Source organism: Neoarius graeffei, chromosome 13 (genome assembly GCF_027579695.1).
Source record: "Neoarius graeffei isolate fNeoGra1 chromosome 13, fNeoGra1.pri, whole genome shotgun sequence".
Lineage (NCBI taxonomy): Eukaryota > Metazoa > Chordata > Actinopteri > Siluriformes > Ariidae > Neoarius > Neoarius graeffei.
In genome coordinates this window covers 35,932,737-35,950,015 of record NC_083581.1, presented here as the reverse complement: position 1 = coordinate 35,950,015, position 17,279 = coordinate 35,932,737, and the positions used below count along the sequence as shown (strand labels likewise).

The window sequence follows — 17,279 nt, the reverse complement described above, 5'->3', positions numbered from 1 at the left end:
CTTGCCGTAGCATTGTTGTTGTATTTCATTAATCTCTAGCTGTGATAGTAGATTTCGATTACGGATGTTGGAACACTGGGCTAATAGCTGTTTCTTTGTTAGCCTTGATTGTGGGTTTCGAAGTATCCAATGGTCCCACATTCGCTGCATGTATCCCCTCTCTCTGGGACTGCTTGTATAGTAGCATTCCAGCAACTCCGTATTTTCTGTCCTCGTCCATCGATGTCTTGTTCCAGTAGCCCATTTCTCATCAGTTTGCCCTGGTTCCCTAGCAACTGACGCAGACCTTGTTGACCCGGGCGACGTCTGAGCCGGTATGACTCTATCAGTTATGTCTTCACTCATTCCTGAGGTAGGCCAATATATCATGAGGGGTCTTGCCTAAGGACCCTTACTGGATGATGTTTTGCCCCGACCGGGATTCGAACCCCGATCTCCTGCGTCGTAGTCAGTGAGCATTACCACTGTAATATATATATGTGTATGTATATATATATATATATATATATATATACACACTCTCTATGAGGCAGTAGCCACAAAAATGAAGCGTAATCTAAAAATGATCAATTTAAAAATCACAGAAGTAAAATATACCAAGCGTCTGTACTTTATATTATTCTATTCTTACCTTTTTTAACACTCTTTTTATTGGGGTTTTCAGAGTTTAACATACACACAATATTTGACATATCTGACATACCGATATATATCAATGACACATATATACACCAAAGAAAACAAAAACAAACAAGAAAAAAATACCCATGAGAAGCGACAGAAATAAAAGAGGATATCGAGTAGTTCAGTGCTGTCTTCATATTAACATCAGGTTAAATTGCGGGAAGTATTGGTTTACTTCTGTTGAAGTGATCTATAAAAGGGTTCCAGATTTGATGGAATTTATCTTCACACCCTCTCAATGAGAATTAAATTTTTTCTAACTGTAAGATCCGACGCAGAGACAGAGATTGCTTTTATGAACTTTACTGGAGACTTAAACAACATGGCGTTACATGACTGTTCGACTCCGAAGAAACTGAGCAATATACTAATCGTAACTATGACAACAGCCCCAGATGGTGCGCATACACCATAACACAAACCCAAATACACTAACACAAACCCCAATACACTACACCCCTTTCCCCCAGTCCACAAAATCTTCAAAACGCCGTGGTGGGTTGCGCTCCCTTGCTGGGTGCAGTTGGGGAGTGGTAGGCATAGGCACCACCACGGGGACAGAGGGACCACCTGGCTCCACGCTGTCTGGTGGTTGTGGAGAGACAGGTTGGGTCGGTTCAATAGGCTCCTGGGCACTGTGGTCAGGTGATTCTTCAGAACCCGGGTCAGCACATGCCGGCACTCGACCACGAAGTTGATCCACATGGCGCCAATGCAGTTGTCCATCTGGTGTTTGTACTCTGTATGAAACAGGGCCTGTGGTATCCACAATGACCCCCGTGACCCATTTACGCGCCCCAATGTAGCTCCTCATGTACACATTATCTTGAGGCTGAAAACTCCTAGCACTGCCTCTCTGCTTATCGGCAACCACCTCTTGTTTGTGATGCATGTCCTTTTCAAAATCTGGATGAAGGCGATCGAGAGCCGTGGTAAGGCGCCTATTCATGAGCATCTCAGCAGGGCTTTTTCCAGTTGACGAATTAGGAGTGGTGTGTTGTGACAATAGGAACCTAGCTAGATGTGTCTGCCAGTCCCCAGCGGTGATTTTGGACAAGGCCTCCTTGGTTGTCTAGACCATGCGTTCAGCTTGACCATTGGAGCGGGGGTGATAGGGCGCTGTAGTCACATGTTTTATGCCATTGCGCCTGGCAAACTCCTTGAATGCTTCAGAGGTGAAGGAGGCCCCATTGTCAGAGACAATAACATCTGGCAAACCATGAGTTGCAAACAATAGTCTCAGTGTGCTAATCACAGCAGAGGATGACATTGAACTGACCATGGCTACCTCCAACCACTTGGAGTGGGAGTCCACAATGATGAGGAAAGTCTTTCTTTGGCATGGACCAGCAAAGTCTATGTGCAGCCGAGACCATTTCTTTGTTGTCCACTCCCATGGATGCAGCTGTGCAGTGGGCGGAGCATGGCGGGACCTTTGGCAGATGTCACAGGATTTCACAGTTTGCTCAATGGCGGCATCCATACCTGGCCACCATACATAACTCCTACCCATCCCTTTCATGCGCACAATACCTGGGTGTGCATCATGTAGCATGGCTAATACTCCCTCCCTTGCCAGATTAGGAACAACCACCCGACTTCCCTATAAGAGGCAGTCCTTATGTGCCGACAGCTCATGACGGCGGTTGAGGAATGGCTTGAAACGGGCATCAGGCACCTCTGCTGGCCATCCATGCAGGACCCAGCGTAAAACGTGAGACAGAATCGGATCTTTCAGAGTGAGGGCAGCAATTCTGCTTGCATGTAATGGGGCATCTGGTACCATTTCCAATAAAAGTACCTCCAGGGGTGGTGGGATCACTGCCGCTGTAGTGGGTAGGGGCAGACGGCTCAAAGCATCAGCATTTGCTAGCTGTTTACCTGGTTGGTAGAAGAGTTCATAATCATAGGCTCCAAGAATCACACTCCAGCGCAGCATGCGAGGAGACAGTACAGAGGGCATGGGCTTAGAGTGTTGCAGCAGGCCTAAGAGAGGCTTGTGGTCAGTAAAAACCACAAAATGGCGACCAGCGAGGTACTGGTGAAACTTTCTGATGGCAAAAATGACGGCCAGCGCTTCTTTATCAATTTGTGCATAATTCCTCTCTGTCGAAGACAGCTTTCTGGACGCAAAACAGATGGGGACCTCTTGTCCGTCTGGCTCAATATGGAAGAGAAGCGCCCCCAAGCCATAGGGTGAAGCATCACATGCAATGGCAAGGGGTTTGCTTTCATCATAGTGGGTCAGCACACCATCAGCTTGTAGTAGCTGCTTTGCAACAGTGTAAGCCTTTTCATGTTCATCATTCCAGTGCCACGTGGAGGACTGGTCCAGCAGACGATGCAGAGGTTCCAACACTGTAGCTTTGTTGGGCAGAAAACAGCTGTAAAAATTTAGGAGGCCAAGAAAGGATTGCAGCTCTGTTTTGTTCTGGGGTGACGGCGCCTTCTGGATTGCCTCCACTTTTTCACTAGTTGGCCGTACACCATCCTTATCCACCTGAAAACCCAGGAACTCAACCTGGCTTGCTGCAAAAATGCTCTTTTCTTTCTGCAGCCGCAGACCTGCTTCTGTAAACCACTGCAAGACAGCGGAGAGCCGCACATTGTGTTCATCTATTGTTTTTCCTGCAATGAGGATGTCATCCAAATATGGTTGAACACCTTGAATGCCAGCAAGAAGGGTGTCCATGAAGCGCTGGAATATCGACACGGCCGTTGACACCCCAAACTGCAGACGGCGGGCCCGGAAAAGTCCACGGTGTGTGTTAATGGTAAGGAGTTCTGCTGCGGCATCATCCAACACGAGCTGCTGGTAAGCTTGTTTGAGGTCCAGTTTACTGAAAATCACCCCACCTGCTAGTCTGGAGAGCAGTTCTGCCACAGTAGGAATAGGGTACACATCAGGCTTTACGACAGTGTTAACTGTGCAGCGGTAGTCGCCACAAATCCTTAAGCTGCCATCTTTTTTTGCTACTGGCACAATGGGTGTGGCCCACCTCGAGGTACGTACTGGCTCAAAAATGCCTTGAGCTACTAGCTTATCAAGTTCCTCATCTAACTTGGGACGAAGAGCAAATGGCACAGGGTGGGCTTTGAAGAACTTGGGTGAAGCTGTAGGATCAATGTCAATGGAGATTGGAGGTGTGCGTGTGGCCCCCAACTCTTGAAACACTTCTGCATATTCATTCAGGATTGACTCTACGGATTGTATGTGTACTTGATGCATGCCCATCATGGATATGCCTAAGGCATCAAACCAGTCGCGGCCCAAAAGACTTGTCCCCTGTCCTTGCACAATAAACAAGGGCAATGTGACCTCATGGCCTTGGTATTGCACTTTTGCAAAAATCTTCCCCCTAACCCGCAGCTCTGCCTGTGACCACTGCTTAAGCACACTATTGTCTTTATGTATTAAAGGAGGTTGGTCCGGCCATAGGGTGTTGTAGGTGTTTTCACTGATCAAAGAGCATGCCGCTCCAGAATCCACTTCCATCACATGTGCTTTGTTGTTTAATATCACAGTGGTCTGATATGGTAGTCTCTTTGCTGCAATCACCTGCCTGCCCATTGTGTAGATTTCATATTCCTGCTCCTCTCTTTGTGTGACAATGTGTGCATGCTGTGTTGATTGGGCACCCGCCCCCGAAGATTCAGAGCCATCCTTGGCTTTCTTTAGGCAAACACGAGCAATATGCCCTCTCTTCTTACAGTAATGACATACAGCTGAGTTGAATTTGCAGGTACGAGGGTCATGCACCCCCCCACAACGGAAACACAGATGATTTTGGGTCTCTGTTTGTTTCCCCTTCATTGAGGTCTGATGAACATCAGCTGTTTGTGCAGTGTCAGTCCGTTCTGGATTAAGAATGCGAGCATTTGAAGCGGCTGTCTCGGCAGCGAGGGCTCTTTCCTCTGCATCTTTAAAAGTGAGCTTTGGTTCCGCCAGCAGATGCCGCTGGAGTGCTTCATCTAGCACCCCACAGACAATCCTATCACGCAGCATTGCTTCCAGTTGTGTCCCAAATGCACAATGGACTGAAAGTTTTTGCAGTTCAGCTATGTAATTGGTGATGCTCTGGCCCGGCTTCTGTTTGCAATTGTGAAACTGAAAATGCTGCACTATTTCAGAGGGTGCGGGGCCATAGTGGCGTTGTAAGGCTTCCTTAATGTCTTTGTAGGCACTTTCAGTGGGGCGGGTGGGGGCCAGCACGGAGCGCAACATTGAATAAGTTGCAGCACCACACACACTAAGCAGGACAGCGCGTTTCTTTTCATCTCCCTCTATCTTATTAGCAACGAAAAAACATTCCAATCTCTCTCCAGGTATTCGTCAGTACAATGACCAGCCTTCATTAAACTCTTCTATCCGACCTAGCGTGGTCATGTTGTAGACTTATCGAAGTCACTACTCACACACCATCTTGGGCTTGAATGAAAGAAAGTGTCCAACTGTCCGTAGCCAGGTGATGCGAAAAAACCTTCATTTAGTCCGAATCCGCTTCGTCGCCAGTGTAAGATCCGACGCAGAGACAGATTGCTTTTATAAACTTTACTGGAGACTTAAACAACATGGCGTTACATGACTGTTCGACTCCGAAGAAACTGAGCAATATACTAATCGTAACTATGGCAACAGCCCCAGATGGTGCGCATGCACCATAACACAAACCCAAATACACTAACACAAACCCCAATACACTACACTAACTGTAGATGTTGCATAACATCTTTCAAAAGGGCAGAGTGAGTCGGGGGTCGAGTCTGCTTCCAGTTCAGTAAAATCAGTCTGCGTGCTAGAAGAGATATAAATGTTATCATGCTATATTGAGAGCTAGACAGTACAAGACCAGGTCTTTAACTCCAAAGATAGCTGTCAGTGGGTTAGGATCAATCACTCTTCCTATGATGTCTGAGAAAGATTGGAAAATCTTTTGCCAGTATATAATTATTCTCGGACAGTGCCAGAACATATGGGCTAACGAGGCTGGTGATTGACCACATCTGTCACATGCAGGATTATATTTGTATACATTCTACAGAGCTTTACCTTTGAAAAATGTAATCGATGAAGTACTTTAAACTGCAAGAGCCCATGTCTTGCACAGACCAAAGAGGAGTGCACCCGCTTCAAAGCTCCTGTCCAAAGTTCATCAGTTATGACTGTTCCCAGGTCATTTGTCCAGGCTGTTTTCAAATGATCTAAGGCAGTGTTTCCCAACCTTTCTTGAGCCACGGCACATATTTTACATTCGAAAAATCCCAAGGCACACCACCAAACAAAAATGTCACAAAAAATGTACATATAATGAAATATAATGATCATCTAGTCTCAATTTACTTACTCAGTGTGAAACCTGGGCCTGTTTAGTTGAACACAAAGCTGATATACTTGCAGGAATTGAAGAAAGACACACACAAAGATCTTCCTCAACAGCTCTGAGTCTCTCCTTTTTTTTTTTGGTTTTTATAGCAGTCATGCTTGAACAGCCCAGCTCGCATAGATAGGTTGTGGAAAATCAGCTTTTTTGCTTTCTTCTGACCTCTGCTCATACTAGGGCCTTCATCTGGGTCAGAATTTTCTCCAGGACCCAGTTTGGCTTGTGCACTTTTTCTTTTCAAATATTTATCCATTGCTGTCACACCTGAAGCATTACTAATTCTATTGTTTGAATAGCAACAGGTAGATACACAGGTTAATTAGCTACCTGCTGCCATCTAGTGGAAGAGTATTTAATTGTTCTGCCTGTCACTATACGTCGCTGGCATAGACAAACGAAGACAAATTATCTCATCTCATCTCATCTCATTATCTCTAGCCACTTTATCCTGTTCTACAGGGTCGCAGGCAAGCTGGAGCCTATCCCAGCTGACTACGGGCGAAAGGCGGGGTACACCCTGGACAAGTCGCCAGGTCATCACAGGGCTGACACATAGACACAGACAACCATTCACACTCACATTCACACCTACGGTCAATTTAGAGTCGCCAGTTAACCTAACCTGCATGTCTTTGGACTGTGGGGGAAACCGGAGCACCCGGAGGAAACCCACGCGGACACGGGGAGAACATGCAAACTCCACACAGAAAGGCCCTCGCCAGCCACGGGGCTCGAACCCAGGACCTTCTTGCTGTGAGGCGACAGCGCTAACCACTACACCACCGTGCCGCCCCAAGACAAATTATTTGCAGTAAATAAATAATAATTTTCAGAACAATTAAGTGAAATTGGATAATTTCCCACGGTACACCTGATGATCTCTCACGGCACACTAATGTGCCATGGCACAGTGGTTGGGAATCACTGATCTAAGGAGGTGGCACCATTTAAACATGAAAGTGCATTGTAAAGAGTCGAGATGCCTCCTTTTGTTAATGGATTCAGTAAGACTATAGAATCCATTGGTGTACTATCTGGTATGTTAGGGAAGGATCTGGTGTTTTTTTCTGACAAAATCTCACAGCTGCAAATACCTAAAATGATGTGAGTGAGGTAGATCAAATTTAATTCGTAATTGTTGGAATGATGGGAATTTATCCACAATAAAAAGGTCCCGAAAGGAGTACCACCCTTTATTGTACCACTCACAAAACTTTGTATCAGAGAGCGACGGATCAAATAAATAATTTGCGATTAGAGGGGCCTGAAGTGATCCAAAGTGCCACCCAAAGTACTTTCTTATTGAAGACCAAATTCTGAGTGATTGTGAGACTATTGGATTGTTTACAGAATACGAATATGTGATGGGTAAAGCCGAAAAAAGTAGAGCTGATAAAGAAGTTGGGGAGCAGCATTTTTTCTCAATTTGAAGCCAAGCAGGTATATAATCTTGGGGCCAAAAGGAGAGTGCCCGTAAGTTGAATGCCCAATAGTAGAATTTGAAATGAGGCAGACCCATTCCCCTCTCTGACTTGGGTCTTTGCAAGAAGTCCTTCCTTATCCGAGGGGTCTTTTTATTCCATATAAAGCTGGAAATTAATTTATCTAGTTTTTTTAAAAAGGCATTATTAATAAAAATTGGAATACTCTGAAAGAGAAATAGAAATTTAGGAAGAATGTTCATTTTAATTACATTGATTTGTCAAGCAAGTGAAATAGGCAGATTCGACCACTTTGTAAAATACTGTTCTGTACGTTCTAGAAGTTCTGCAAAGTTTTGTTTGAATAAAGAAGAGAACGTTTCCGTGATAATGATCCCTAGGTAACGAAACTGATTTACGACCTTAAATGGGATAGAACTGAATGTATGTCCCCGGGCACTAGCATTAATAGGAAATAAAACACTTTTGGAAAGGTTGAGCTTGTACCCTGATACCTTAGCAAAGTCATCTAGTATAGACAAGATGTTGGGAATGGATGTTGAAGGGTTGGTGATATACAGTAATAAATCATCTGCATATAACGACACCTTATGCTCCCTCTCTCCCCAGGTAATTCCTGTATAAATATCCGCGGTACGTAAAGATATTGCAAGTGGCTCGATAGCCAAAGCGAAGAGAAGTGGAGATAGAGGGCAACCTTGTCTGGTGGAGCGGTTTAGAGGGAAATATTCAGATCTGAACTTGTTTGTGTGGACAGAGGCTAAGGGTGAGGCATAAAGTAATCTTATCCAGGCAATAAATTTTGTGCCAAATCCAAATTTTGACAGAGTTGCAAAGAGAAAGTCCCACTCGACCCTGTCAAAAGCCTTCTCTGCGTCGAGAGATATTAGCACTTCGGGAATATCCGAATTTGAGCTGGAAGTATAAATAATATTTAATAAACGCCGGAGGTTAAAAAAAATTAATGTCTATCTTTAATAAAACCTGTTTGGTCCCCAGATATCACTGTTGGGAGCACTTTCTCCAGACGTGTAGCTAAAATCTTGGCCAACAATTTCACATCTACATCCAGAAGGCTCACAGGTCTATACGAACCTGGATTGAGTGGATCTTTATCTTTTTTAAGCAGTAGAGAGATGCTGGCTTGATAAAAAGTTGGTGGGAGAAGACCTGTTCTCAGGGATTCATTAAATACTTCAAGTAAGAAAGGAGAGATAAGTTCTATAAATGTTTTGTAAAATTCTGCTGTGTACCCATCTGGGCCCGAAGCTTTTGAGCTCTGCATGTTACGTATAGCTTGTCGTATTTCATTCAGGGTAATAGCTTCCTCAAGATGCTCTTTACCTTCTGGAGTTATAGAAGGTATATCCAATTTATCGAGAAAGCCACCAATTAATATGGGGATTCTGTAGAATATAATTTGGAATAAAACTGTTTAAATTCATCATTAATTTCTTGTTGATTTACTGTTAATAGCCCAGAACAAGTGCGAATCTCTGTGATTAATCTAGAAGCCACTGATTCCCTGACTTGGCGTGCCAGAAATTTACCTGCCTTGTCCCCATGTTCATAAAATCTGTGACGGGCTTGTGTCATTAAATTAGTTGTCTCCGAAGTAAAAAGAATATTGAACTCAATTTGGAGTGAGAGTCTTTCCCTGTATAGATCAGATGAGGGAGAGATTGCGTATTGCCGATCTAAGTTGAGAATTTTATCAGACAGAACATTTCACTGCTCATTTCGCGTTCTTATGGCTAAAGCTTTTAAAGAAATAATCTGGCCTCGGATATACGCTTTAAGGGCTTCCCAAAGAGTGCTTTTAGAGACCTCCGGTGAGTCATTCGTCAGCAGATAGAACTGTATTTGGGATTTTATGTCCTGCACAAAACCTTTGCTAGACAATAAAGAATTATCGAATTTCCAGGTCCTGGGCATATGTTTGTTAAGGAATGCTAATTTAAGAACAAGAGGGCTGTGATCCGATAATACCATTGCTTCATAATCACAGTGTCTCACTACAGAGAGGAGTTCACAATCAATGAGAAAATAATCTATCCTTGTGTAGGTGTGATGGACGGGTGAGAAAAAAGAATACTGTATGTACGTTGATTTGGGTATAGAAACCGCCAGGGATCTGATATTCTATGGGTGTCTATAAATGTGTTTATCACTTTTGCCGACTTAAGAGTCTGTGTTTTGTTGGATGATCTAACTATGGATTGAGAACTAAATTAAAGTCCCCACCTAAATTCAATTTGTGGGTATCCAGTTTTGGCAAGGTGGCTAAGAAAGAAGAGATAAACTGTTCATCATCATGGTTAGGAGCATATATATTGGCTAAAACTACAGGGATATTATAAAGTTTGCCAGTGACAATAATATATCTGCCATTCGTATCTGGGATAATATCATATGATATAAAAGGAACATCTTTACTAATAATTATAGCAGTGCTTCTGGATTTTGAATTAAAAGAGGAGTGGAATACCTGGCCGACCCAGTTTTTTCGCAGGAGAGTATGATCTTGATTCTTTAAATGCGTCTCCTGCAAGAAGGCAATATTTGTCCCCAACTTCTTAAGATGAGCAAATATATTCCCATGCTTTACTGCCCCATTTAGGCCCTTGCAGTTCCATGTAGTAAATTGCACCAAACTTTTCCTCCTTGTTTCACTCAAACTAGCCATAATCCGAATTGGAAGAAAAGAAAAGCGCTGAGCATGGGTCTTGACAGATTTACATATTTAAGAAAAAAAAGACTACAGAAACACAGAAAACCCTGATAGAACAAACCCCTAACCCCTCTCTACCTTTCCCCAACTGAAAGGTATAGAAGAAAAACTTAAGCAAGTAACTAAACATTCTCTAAGACACGTTCAGTTAAACTACAGTGAGCACAAACTGGCTCTTAGCTCTAGTTGTAGAACATCAAACCCTCAAACCAAATATATATACATAAATATATGAATGTAGCAGGTGGAATTGCGTCCTACTCCGCAATTCCCCTGGGATCTGCCTGGATTGGAGGAACAGGTTTACTTAAATTACGGGGCGGGCTTTTATTTTGTTATAACTAGACTGGACTGAGTCCTTGATAGCCCTGTTGCTTCCTTCTGCGTCACTTCCGACAGTCCGGGGGTTGAGTTGGTGGCGTGGGGTACATACTAGCTGATGCTCCTCACTACAAATGAGTGTTTGTGCTCACGTTGTCTTTCCTGCCGTGATTGCTCGTAGTCTAACTTGTTGCTGGGGCATTTAAGTCATTGCGGGCTGAAGCGTTTGCGAGGTAGGTTAATTGATTTTATTATCAAGCACCGTCAGTATTTCATACCCATAGGCTTGGATCAAACTGTGTTTTTATTATTTTAGCTTCACTACGGAGATTTTCTTGCGCCATCATTGGTTCAGAACAAGACCAATTATGCAGCATTCAATCATTTGGTATGTATATATAACATACGAATGTTTGTAACATTCCATGTTAGTATAGTAGTATTAGTAACAATCGGTTTGCACTCACTGTTTACAGGACGGGCAGTGGCCAGCGTCTAGGGCAACTCCACACCACCCCAGGCTGCTGTTTTGTTGGGGTTGGATTGTAGCCCCATTTTGTTTGCTGCCTTTTATTGATGTGGATGGGTCGTATTGCCCCTTGAGTTCTACTGATGCCAGAAGACTGTCAGTCACGCATGTTTTCATTTAATGGCTGTATGAGATCGCATGTAATAACGTCTGTTGTTTTTTTTTGTCTTGTTTGGTGTATTGGTACACGTTTGTGTGTTTGTGGTTGACTGACAGTTGTTCACCCCATTCTTTTAATCAGGGTGGCTACGGCGGGCTGGAGTGTCTTTGCAAGCAGCTTCGCCATAGTTAAGCTAAGTAGTTTGTACTGTGCCAGTTGGTTTTGTATTGACATTGTATGCACTGTGTTAAATCCTGTGCTTTTTAAGCTCTTTTTCTCTTTTATATTTTTTTGGACAGGTGTAGTTGGGCCTAGGCAACCGGCAGGCAGATCTTGCGGTGGTGGATCCTGTGGTGATAGCTTTCCAGCTATGTCCTATTGAGCCCAGTAGGAGGCAAGGTTGGCTTTATTAATGCAATAAAACCTGGAGCTCGGCATTCGAGTGTTCGCCTACAAGCAGTGTCGTGTCGTTTTTCAACACTCCCTTAACATGGTGTCAGAAGTGGGATAAGTGAAATACCCATGTCTATAATCAAACCGTCACGGATGTGAAGGCGTGTTTTTAAAGTTCCCGGTGTTACAAGGAGGAGCATCGTTTCGCCTCGAGGTTCTGTACAGCATCTGTATATCAGCCTGAGAAACTTAGCTAGGACCTGCATGCCTAACTGAGCTAGAAGTTAGCATTAGCCCCGTGAAGTTATAAGGATACTCACCCAGCCTGCAAACTGACGCGAAGGCGTAAAAGAAAGACTCCCTCGACAGCCGACATGACAGAGCAGCAACAGGCTTTCTTCCATATCTCTCCTCCATCCAAGTTTGACTTCTCCCGCCCAGAAGAGTGGCTGCTTTGGCTAAGCAGATTTGAGCGGTTCCAACATGCGTCGGGTTTGGATAAACAATCGCAGGAGAAGCAAGTCAACACTCTACTGTATGCTATGGGACATGAGGCGGAATCAATCGTCCGGTGCAGAGATCTGACTGACGCCCAACTCAAAAACTTTGATACGGTAAAAACTGAACTTACCAACCACTTTATCCCCAAACGTAACCTGATATTTGAGCGTGCCAGATTCCATAAAAGAGTGCAGGAGAGTGGCGAATCTGTTGAGAGCTTCATAAAAGCACTGTACGATTTAATTCAGCACTGTGATTATGGCCCCTTACGTGATGACCTTATCAGAGATAGACTGGTAGTCGGCCTGAGGGATCAGGCATTGTCAGAGAAGCTACAAATGGATGACAAACTCACTCTGGCTACAGCTAAACAAAAGTGTCTTACACATGAAACTGTAAAGAAACAGCAAAGCCTCCTTAAAGGTGAGACAGCCTCTGCACAGTCACTGGAGGCAATTACAACAAAAAAATATAGTAACAGACCTCCCAGCACCTCCATGTCCCGCACCCCCACTGCAGTAAGACCACAGATGCAACACAAAAACTGCGGCTGGTGTGGCAAAAGTTACCACAATAGACAGGCATGCCTAGCTAAGGATGCCACCTGCAGGAACTGTGGAAAGCGGGGACACTTCGCAGGTGTTTGTTGGTCCACTCCAGCAGTCACAGCGGAGGTCCAAGGAGATGACGTAGGTGCAGGGGACGGCGAAGATGTTGCATTCCTCGGCTCGGTAGGGGACGACCAGGAGCAGCCAACCTGTGTGGTCGCAACACTGAGTTCAAAATTGACACAGGGGCCGATGTGACTGTGATTCCAGAATCCGTATACCTGGGCCTTCCAACACCTCCCCCACTGGGAAAGACAGATAAAATGCTCCAGGGCCCTAGCCGCATTCCACTGTACATACGAGGGAGGTTTCTAGCCAATTTAGTGTCGGGTGAGAAATCCAAACAGCAGAATGTGTATGTCATCCGAGGCCTCAGAATGGCCTTACTAGGGCGCCCTGCCATTTCAGCCCTTGGCCTAGTAACAAGAGTAGACTCACTTAACACTGCCTCCCACAACCTGGAACAAGAAGTGAAACAGCGCTTCCCTACCCTTTTTGAAGGTTTTGGCTGTCTGGAGGGGGAGTATCACATATCCCTCAAGCCAGATGCGAAACCCTTCGCTCTTTCCACACCCAGACGGGTCTCACTCCCTCTCATGTCCAAGGTGAAGGATGAACTCAGTCGGATGGAAGAGTTAGGCATCATAACATGAGCTGAGGAGCCCACAGCCTGGTGCGCAGGCATGGTGGTCATGCCCCAAGCAGACGGGAGAGTGAGGATCTGCGTGGACCTCACTAAGCTGAATGAAAATGTCCGGCGAGAACTCCACATACTCCCCTGTGTTGAATCTACGTTGGGCCAGCTGAAGGACGCTAAAATTTTCACAAAGCTCGACGCACAGTCAGGATTTTGGCAAATCCCTCTTGCGGAGGACTCTATGCTCCTGACGACTTTCATAACCCCATTTGGCCGTTTCTGCTTCAGGAGATTGCCCTTTGGAATAAGTTCAGCCCCTGAACACTTCCAGCGACGCATGTCCCAACTCCTGGAGGGCTTAGAGGGTACCCTGTGCCACATGGATGATGTTCTTGTGTTTGGGGCTACACAAACACAACACAATGCACGTCTCATGGCTGTACTCGAGCGTCTCAATCACGCAGGGCTCACACTTAACAGAAAATGTGAGTTCTCCAAGAGGCAAGTGAAGTTTCTTGGCCAGGTTGTAGATGGGGAGGGGGTTAGAGCAGACCCCGACAAAGTCAGAGCACTCACTCATATGGCAGAGCCGAAAAATGTCACAGAGGTCAGACGCTTCATGGGCCTAGTGACACATCTGGGGAAATATCTCCCACACCTTGCAGAAAAGTCAAAGCCCCTCAGAGACCTCCTGAATAAGGACACATCCTGGTACTGGGGCCTGCAACAGTGCCAAGCGTTCAGGGACCTCAAAAAGGAGCTGTCGACCCCACCTGGCCTGGCTCTGTATGATTCCAGCAGTGAGACCAAGGTCTCTGCCGACGCATCCTCTTATGGTCTGGGTGCGGTCCTCCTTCAGTGGCGCAGAGATGCAAACTGGCACCCTGTGTCAGACATCTCACGCGCTCTCACGACCACGGAACAGCGCTACGCACAGATCGAAAAAGAGGCTCTGGCTATAACGTGGGCATGCGAGCGCTTTAAGGACTTCTTACTTGGCATGACTTTTCAAGTCGAGACAGACCACAAGCCCCTCCTTGCCCTCCTGGGGACCAAACAACTCGACGAACTGTCACCCCGCATTCTGCGGTTTCGGATGAGACTCATGTGGTTCCGTTTCTCCCTCACACATGTGCCAGGAAAGAGCCTGGCCATAGCAGATGCACTTTCCAGAGCCCCAGTGCCTGCCACTCAGCCCACAGAAGCCCCTGCACAAGAGCAGGCTATTGAGGGGTTTGTACATTCAGTGATTTCATCATTACCCATCACTGAAAAATGACTCTTGCAGCTCAAACATGCTCAACAGGCTGACGAAGTGCTCAGACAGGTGGCCCAACACTGCCAGGAAGGTTGGCCAGACGATGTCAAGCATGACCGTGCACTCAAAGCATACTGGGCTGTTTCAGCTGACCTCACCATAGCCCAGGGCCTACTGCTTAAGGGCACATGTTTGGTTATTCTTGCCTCGATGCAGGAGGACATACTGAACAAAATCCATGCAGGCCATCAAGGCATCACTAAGTGCAGAGAGAGGGCCAAGTGCTCCGTGTGGTGGCCTGGACTCAGCAGGCAGCTACAGCAGACCGTAGAACAGTGCCAAATATGCGCACAGAACAGACGACAACCCCCTGAGCCCCTCCTCCCTGGAAACACACCTGATGGCCCCTGGCAGAAAGTTGGTGCTGACCTCTGTTATTTGGATGACTCCATGTACCTTGTCATGTTTGATTACTTTTCACGGTCCATTGAGGTGGCCAAGATGCAATCCATTACCTCATCTGCAGTCGTTGAACGTATGAAATCCTGGTTTGCACGCAATGGAGTCCCAGTCACGGTGATCACTGACAATGGACCACAATTCTCATCAGACACCTTCCGCCTTTTCTCAAAGACCTGGGACTTCACCCATGTGACACCTAGCCCACTCTATCCACAAAGCAACGGGGCAGCAGAGAGGGCTGTTCAAACAGTCAAGCAACTCTTCAAGAAGTCATCGGACCCGTACCTGGCACTCAGGGACATCACTAGGTTTGAGAGACAGGGGTAGCTTAGCACCCAGAGGAGAAAAGGTATTGTGCGCGTGCAGCGCGCGCCGAACATTTTTCAGAGCACCTACTAAGGCTGTCAATCAATTCATTATTTCAAGAGCATCACACCTTGGGGACACACTTCCCACCATTTCTATTCTATTTTAAAATTGCTTTCATCATTTAATTGCTTGCTGAAGCAACTTCACCAGCTAAACTACAAAAATGTGAAAAAAACAATGGTAGGTGTCATGCATTCCTGCGCAAACTGAAGAGGGCAAGTGCTTCACAAATCATCATGTAAACATTCTACAGAAGACTCAGTATAGCCTAGGTAAAGTTAAGCAAATGCAAACCACTGACATCAAATTACAATCTCACCGTGTGTGTCTGCAAATGAAAACATAGAATTCTGACTCTCTGCAAACCCAACTCAATGGAAGCCCGCACCGCGCCTGCTGCAGAATGCCCGCGTAGTTTTTTAAGTCCTACTAGCCTACCACTCGACGTGACGCTTGACACAGAGCCAATGAGGAGGAATCATAACGATATTAATAATATTGCATTAAACAATAAATAAGCAAGCAGAAACTGTTGTTCGGATTAACTTGCGTTCTTGATGGCTCATGTTCAGTGCTTTACTGCCTTTGTTTTTTTTGGGAAAAAAAATTAAAATATAAATAATTTTAAAAAGGGCAAAAAATATAGGGTGGCTTTGCCATAAGATAGGGTGGCTGGAGCTACCCTAAAATGGGTCTGGCGACGTCTATGCTGGCACTCCTGGCCTACCGCTCCACCCCTCTCGCCGGTGGATATAGCCCCTCTGAGCTCCTGCAGGGACGCCGCCTTTGCACGCCAGTACCTGCCCACCCGTCGCTCCTCCAGCCAAGCTGGCCTGACCTCTCGGCCTTCACGGGACGAGACCAGCAGTCAAAGCTGAAACAAAAAACACACTTTGACACCCGCCACAGAGCCAAACCACTGCAACCTCTCAGCCCAGGGGACTATGTCTGGGTCCGGGACTGTAACTCCAAAGGTACTGTACGGTGAGAGGCTGACACCCCACGGTCCTACTATGTGGACATAGAGGGCCGTATAGTGAGGAGAAACCGGCGGGACCTTACTGTCGCCCAGCAGAACAGCGGTGGCTCCGCTGACCATGTCCCGCCTGATTCTGCTGACCCTGTCCTGCCCGATGTCCCACTGACCCCTGACCATGCTGAGACAGCGTCACCCCCACCGGCACCCCGTCGGTATCCCGAAAGGATGCGGGGGCCCCCAGTACATTTGCAGGACTTTGAAACCAACCTAGCTTAATCCGGTGGATACTCTTACTGGCAGAATAAACCCGGAGTTTCACTGTGGCAGGGCCAGGTAGTCTACCCTGGCCCTGATAGTTTAGTGTGGTAAATTGTGATGGGAAAAAAAAACAGAAAAAAGCGAACTATGTGATGTGATCTACTGTGTTTACAAAAAAAATGTGATAGTCGGAGACAGATGTTTACTGTTTACATGTTTAATTCAGACATGTTCTCCTTTGTTTACAGTAGTTGTTCAAGCAACTTGTTTAATTCAGACGTATACTGCGCTCTGTTGGGTGGTTAGTTCACAGACAGCATGGTGACTTCAGACAACTAACTATGTAGTCTTGTTTATTTAGACTAGCTGTTTTTGGCTACAATATAGAAAGGGAGATGTGGTGATAGCTTTCCAGCTATGTCCTATTGAGCCCAGTAGGGGGCAAGGTTGGCTTTATTAATGCAATAAAACCGGGAGCTCGGCATTCGAGTGTTCGCCTACAAGCGGTGTCGTGTTGTTTTTCAACACTCCCTTAACAGATCCCTTTTCACTTTTCTTGCTGTGCCGCATGACGGGTGTTTGTTTCTTTTTTTGTGTGTGTTTATTTCTTTTGCGAGTGGTGTGTA

The 17,279-nt window shown here is 45.7% G+C and overlaps 1 pseudogene; it reads right to left on the bottom strand.

Annotated features, from left to right (window-relative positions):
• Nucleotides 1-1,135: 1,135 nt before the first annotated feature.
• On the bottom strand, nucleotides 1,136-13,384 carry LOC132895903 (uncharacterized protein K02A2.6-like; annotated as a pseudogene).
• Between the last annotated feature and the right edge of the window lie 3,895 nt (nucleotides 13,385-17,279).